This window comes from Rattus norvegicus, chromosome 12 (assembly GCF_021556685.1).
Source record: "Rattus norvegicus strain SHRSP/BbbUtx chromosome 12, alternate assembly SHRSP_T2T, whole genome shotgun sequence".
Taxonomy (NCBI): domain Eukaryota; kingdom Metazoa; phylum Chordata; class Mammalia; order Rodentia; family Muridae; genus Rattus; species Rattus norvegicus.
This window is the reverse complement of record NC_141545.1, coordinates 52,866,850-52,873,483: the sequence shown is the minus strand read 5'-3', so window position 1 is coordinate 52,873,483 and position 6,634 is coordinate 52,866,850.

The window sequence follows — 6,634 nt, the reverse complement described above, 5'->3', positions numbered from 1 at the left end:
TCTGGTGTGTCTGAAAACAGCTACAGTGTACTCACATACATAAATAAATCTTAAAAAAGAAGTCCTTAGGTCATTGTTGCCCCACCTAGGGCTGGACACTCCTAGATAGGAGTTCTGGTCTGACTGGAGCTGTTCTTGATTGATGTAGTTCCCCAACTTAGGTTTTATGTTTTATTGACATGGAGTCTCATGTAGCCCAAATTGGCCTAGAACCCACTATGCAGCCATGAATGGTCTTGAACTTCTGATCCTCCTGCCTCCACTCCTAGGTGCTAGGTTTATGTGTGCCTCATCATGCCTGGTTTTCCAGTCTAGAAGATTTAACTTCTCATATGGTAGTTACCATGTCTAAGTCCTTACGAACATGCCAAACCATCTTTGCTATTCTGTGAGAACCTGAGTTTCTTGACTCCAGGGCAGAGCCAACATAAAGTTCTCTCTTACTTCTTTTGTTTCAGAAAGTGATCTTGCACCGTAAGAAAACTCCCTGTTTCCATTGGGAGAGGTATGATTGCACATCATGCCTGCTTCTGCTGCACAGAAATGGGTGACAACAACTGTCTTCCTAGCTTTGAGACATGGTCTCCCACTGAACTTGGAACTTCCTGACCAGCAAGGTGTAGGGACAACTGGTCTACCTCCCCAGCTCTGAAATGTCTTTTTTTTTTTTTGTGGTTCTTGTTTTTTGGAGCTGGGGACCGAACCCAGGACCTTGCGCTTCCTAGGTAAGCGCTCTACCACTGAGCCAAATCCCCAATCCCCGTGGATGGTGAAATGTCTTTTTTTAAAAAAACAAAAAAACTGAGTTTTGAGTGTTGAACTGATATCTTTGTGCTTCTGTGGTCCTTGCTAGCCTAATTACTAACCTGAAACAGCCCGGAGTCAATAAAGGAGAAACCTCACTGAGAAATTTGCCTAAATCAGGGTGGAAAATAAAGTTATCTAGGCAAGTCTGAACAGCTGCCTTGTTCATGAATAAGGTAGGAAGGCACCACCACTATTCCATTGGAAGGTAATCCTGAGCTATATAAGAAAGCTAGCTAGTTGTGGTTGGAGAGATGGGTCAGTGGTTGAGAGCACTGGCTGCACTTCCAGAGGTCCTGAGTTTGTTTCCCAGCATCTGTATTCTCACAACCACCTGTAACCACCAGTTCTAGGGGATTCGACATCCTCTTTTGGCCTCAAAGGGCACACATAAGGCACCCTAACCCCAGCCCCATAAATGAAAAATGACGTTATCTAGGCATGAGACTGTGATGGAGCAAAAGATTGAAGGATCACAAGAGAAGCTGAAGTATGGCACTATGAGTCAGGGTCAGAGTCCCCAAGGGGAGCCCAGATGATATCACTGAAGGTGTATCCCATTTGCAGTAGCGATCCCAGGATTTTGGAGATCTCAGAAGCATGTGATGGCCGCCATCATCGTCATCGTCATCATCATCATCATCACCACCACCACCACCATCACACCACCATCACAGGCAGCCGCTGTGGAATGCCACCAGCCTGAGCCTTAGGAGGGTTAGATCAATAGAGACAGGGAAGGTAAAGGGAGCTGCCTGAGAACTGCAGCTTCTTGTTCTTGAAAGGCATTGTGAGGGGTAAGAGCTTGGGAGCCATGGAGGAAGAAGGTGGGTCTCTAAACAGGATCAATAGGAGAAAGGGGGAGGACCCAGGGACCCTCTCTGTGGAGCAGACCTCCAGCCTTGGAGGTCTTTCTCATCATGAAGGAGTAAAGCGGTAACTTTTACTTTTCTTGTTGCTTGGTCTTCCATTTTCCAGGACGTTCGATTATTTGTTCACACAGGGAACAAACCGGAAATCCCCTGGACAGCAGGTGTGCTGTGTGCTTTGGGCGGGAGAGACAGCAGCAGAGCTGCATGTGCCCTTTCAGCACAGCGGATCTCAGACCCTGAACTAACAGGATTTGACTTATACTGTTAGATGTTGGGTTTGTTTTGCTTTGATTGCTATGCCTTGGCTTTACCTTTTAGAATAAAAAGTTATGTAACGTGTGATTTTACAGGAGTCCACGGTTGACTTAGGACTTTTAGAAACACAAACGTGACAAAAAGATTTTGAATATGTATCTACCTATCTATCTACCTACCTACCTCCTTATCTACTTGTCTGTCTGTCTGTCTATCTATCTATCTATCTCTCTCTCTCTCTCTCTCTCTAGATGTCTTTCTCTTTCTTTCTTTCTTTCTTTCTTTCTTTCTTTCTTTCTTTCTTTCTTTCTTTCTTTCTTTCTTTCTTTTTGAGACAGGGTTACCTTGTGTAGCCTTGATTGTCTTGGAATTCACTATGTAGAACAGACAGGCCTCCAACTAACAGAGAATTGCCTGCTTCTGCCTCTGTCGTGCCAGGATTAAAGGTGTGCACCACCATGCATGATGACTCTGGGACTTTTTTTTTTCTTTTTTTTCTTTTTTCTTTTTTTCGGAGCTGGGGACCGAACCCAGGGCCTTGCGCTTGCTAGGCAAGCGCTCTACCACTGAGCTAAATCCCCAACCCCGACTCTGGGACTTTTAAAGTTATACTATATTTTATATTGTGGTTTTAACATGAGGACTTGGGGGTTCAATAGTGATCTGTCTGTGTGTCATGATGACAGGGGGTCAACTGTGTCGGTCAGTTTTTCTGTCAACAACACAAACTTGAAGGGGGAATTTCATTCGAGAAATTGCTTCTATTAGATTGGTCAGCAGACAGAGCTGTGTCTGTAGGGACATTCTCTTTATGAATGATTGGGAGAGCCTAACCCACTGTGGACAGTGACACCCATAGGCAGGTGGGTCTGGGTTGTGTAAGAAAGCAGGCTAAGAGAGCCATGAAAATGAAACCAGTAGTCAATTGCTCGCCACGCCCTTCAGCTCTTGTTCCTGCTCTGACTTTCCTCAGTGACAGTGCCATGTGGAAGGGTAAGATGAAACAAACCCCTTCATTCCCAAATTGCTTTTTTTGTTATAGTGTCTATCATGGTGATAGAAGGCAAACTAGAACACTCATTGATCTCAGAAGCTACGACTAAGAAACAATATCTTTTTAATTTGTGCCCCAAATAGGGAATGAGCAAGCAGTCTCTCCAGCTAACGGAGCAGGTAAAGCGAGAATTCCTTTCATGCCCCTCCAGACTTGTCAGTGTCTATCTGATTTCTTTTTGTGGTTAGACCGGTTTGGTGCTGATCATTGTTCCAAAGAAGGAACGCACATTTCTTCTCGAGTGTTTTAAAGCCCTTTCATCTCTGTGGCTGCAGGAGCACTCCACATAATCAGCACATTTGTAATTATTTGCTCAAAGGGCTCTGGTGTGTTCAGACAAGTAGCTGATTCTTTATTGTAAACTGTGGGGCAGGTAGAGACAGTACCGATACACCCAGATATCTTCAGGCCAAGCAGCTTGCTGTGACAATCAATAATTCCTGTTAACTGAGTAAACCCACATCCAGGACCTCAAAATCCACATTTCTAGACAGAGTCAAGCTGTTGCATTTGAGTTGGTTTGATTTGGAGAATGGGTTCAGGCATGATTCGTGTGTGTCTGTTCATGTGTATATGTGTGTGTGGCCCAGTTGTAAGTATGCTAGTGTATGACTGTACATACACATGTGGAGACCAGAGTGATATCATGTGTAGCCTTCTAGAGTTTCCCACCTTATTGCCTTGGAACACAAAGGCCCTGTTGTGAGTGATCTTGCAAGCCAAGCAACCACTATCTTGGGGCGCTAAACTATGACCCCCCCTTGCAAATGATCATGCTACATGGGCTGACTGATCTCTCTCTCTCTCTCTCTCTCTCTCTCTCTCTCTCACACACACACACACACACACACTAAGCATATGCACACATACAAGCTCTCTAGCGTTAGTATCCACCTGCTTCCTACAACCTAACAATGCTGCAGGTAGCCTGGGAAGGGGCTGGAGTGTATGTATGTATGTATGTATGGTATGTATGTATGTATGTATGTATGTATTGTATATGTATGTATTGTGTATGTATGTATGCATGTATTGTATATGTATGTATATATGTATGTATTGTATATATGTATGTATGTATGTATGTATGTATTGTGTATGTATGTATTGTGTATGTATGTATTGTATATATATGTATGTATTGTATATGTATGCAGGTATGTATGTATGTATGTATTATATATGTATGTATGTATGTATGTATGGTATATGTATGTATGTAGTTTATATCCATGACAGGGAAGACCAGAACAGAGCTCCATCTATGCAGCCGCAGGCAGATGTCTTCATCCCTTGTTTGGTATAGGCGTGAGTGCCCACAACCCACAAGAACCCCAACAAAGGGCTAGGTTCCCAGAGTGAACTTGGGCAGAATCAATACCATTTTTTGTTGAGGCCGAGGTGGACATTGCTTTACATCTTTTCTTGGGAAGAAATTCTAGCAACACTTGGCTCAGTCAGCAGGATACAACAAAACAGAAGATGAGTTTGGGAAGAGCAGTGGTGGTGTCCCTGACATGAGGAATGAGACAAACAGCACAAGGTTCAGCAGTTACATGAGGGCCAAGGACTGGGATCATAATGGGGTGAGGCCTCCTGGGTGGGGGATGTATGCGGGGCAATTCCCAGGATAGCAGCCTTCTACCAGGCAGTACGGAATGACAGGCCTGCTTGACGGGTAGGATCTACCCAGGAAGCAGAGATGCTGTGCGAACTGTTACAGGTCTGGAACAGACATTACAGGCCCTCGAGAGTAGCACGTGAGGGGATGGAGGTGTCAGCAAGCTCCAGTCCTAGCATGTCCTTCCCCAGGAGAGAAAGGTAGCCTGCTTAGTCTGAAAAGATAGCTGCCCATCCCTGGGGCAGGCTTGCTCTTCTGCACATGTATTGCTTTATCGAGGATACCGTCTGTGAACTGATCCTCAGGCTTAATCTTCCAGAGCTCATTAGCACAGAATTTAGCTCTTGGTCATTTTTTATTAATATTTATTTTATGTATGTGAGTACACTGTCGCTGTCTTCAGACACACCAGAAGAGGGCATCGGATCCCATTACAGATGGTTGTGAGCCACTGTGTGGTTGCTGGGAATTGAACTCAGGACCTCTGGAAGAGTGGTCAGTACTCTTAACCACTGAGCCATCCCTCCAGTCCCTTGATCATGTTTTTTCCTTCAGAAATTCAGACTGGATATGAATCTTGTTGCATTTGCCTTCAAGTAACGCACACAGACCTCTTCCATTTTGCCTTTCCCCTATCTCTTGGCCGCTCTCTCTCTTTACAGACACTCCATGCTGTCCTAATTCACTCAGATCCTCCAAAGTCCTTCCTACTTCATACAGAGCCTGTCCCACCAAAGGGCTCAGCACAGCTGCTAAAACTCCATGCCAGTCTTGAGGTTTCTATGGGCCTGGTTGTTCCTGGTGTCTGGTAAACACTGACCTATCAGGCGCTGTGAATGGGGTATCGGACACTGTTTTCCTCAGACCTCGTTCTCTCAGTGTGCCTGTCCCTCTTCTCTTGTCCTCCAACCCAACATCCATGAGACCTCCGTTGGTGATGACCCAGTGTGTCTAATGGGTCATAAGAGCCTGATTCTCCATGCACTGCCTCAGGCTATGCAGCCTGAGTCTCAGATATATGGTGGTACGGCTTAGATTTTTCTCTGCTTCTTTAACACTCAGACCTGCTTTTACCACCTGCCCCAGATTCCCATAGACTCCCAAGCTAGGATGCTTAGTTAAAGCCTTCCCTAATTCCAGAAACTGCAGTGTTGGACATTCTCTAGTTACCTCGGTCTCTCAAACCAGACCAGTGCTAAGGCTGCCACCTAACCAGGTACATGTCTTTAACCCCAGAACTGAGGAGGTGCACGAAGGCCAATCACTGAGTTCGAGGTCACACTGGTCTACATAGAGTTCAAGGTCAGCCAGGGCTATAGAGAGAGACCCTGTCCCAAAACAAAAACAAAATAAAAACAAAATAAACCCTGTGTCCATGCAGGCTTGGGGATTTTGGATCCCCTCCCCCCTCTTTTTTTTTTTTCTCTGTCTTTTGTTATTTCCAGGTCACTCTTCCTTGCTGTTAACCCAACTTTCTTTTCTGTATTTAATAAAAACTGTGAAGCTTCTTAAATGTTTATTGAAGGCCTGGGGAAGAGGGGAGGGGACATAACAACTCAGTAGTTCCTGGAATCAGGCACGGCCTGATCCTTAGGAAAAGGATTCCTTAAGAAGGTGTTCTATTGCATTCCTTATTGCCCTGGGGCCTGGACCGGACCTTTAAAATTAAGAAGCGATTCTCCGAGTAAAAGTTCTGACGCTACTTCTTGAAATTGTCTAATTAGAATGTCCTGTTTGGAACTGTAGTCCTTCCGGCGCCAGAGACAGAAAACCCACCCTCTTCCCCTCCACGCCTGGAAGTGAATCAAGGCCTTAAACTAAGTTCCCAAAGATCCAGGAAGCGGCGGAGGCTGCTCTGAGCATGGAAACTGGTGTGAACGCAAATTGCAAGTTCCCAGCAAGAAGCTAACAAGACTTTCTATTTTTTTTTTTTTTTCTTTTTTTCGGAGCTGGGGACCGAACCCAGGGCCTTGTGCTTGCTAGGCAAGCGCTCTACCACTGAGCTAAATCCCCAACCCCCTAACAAGA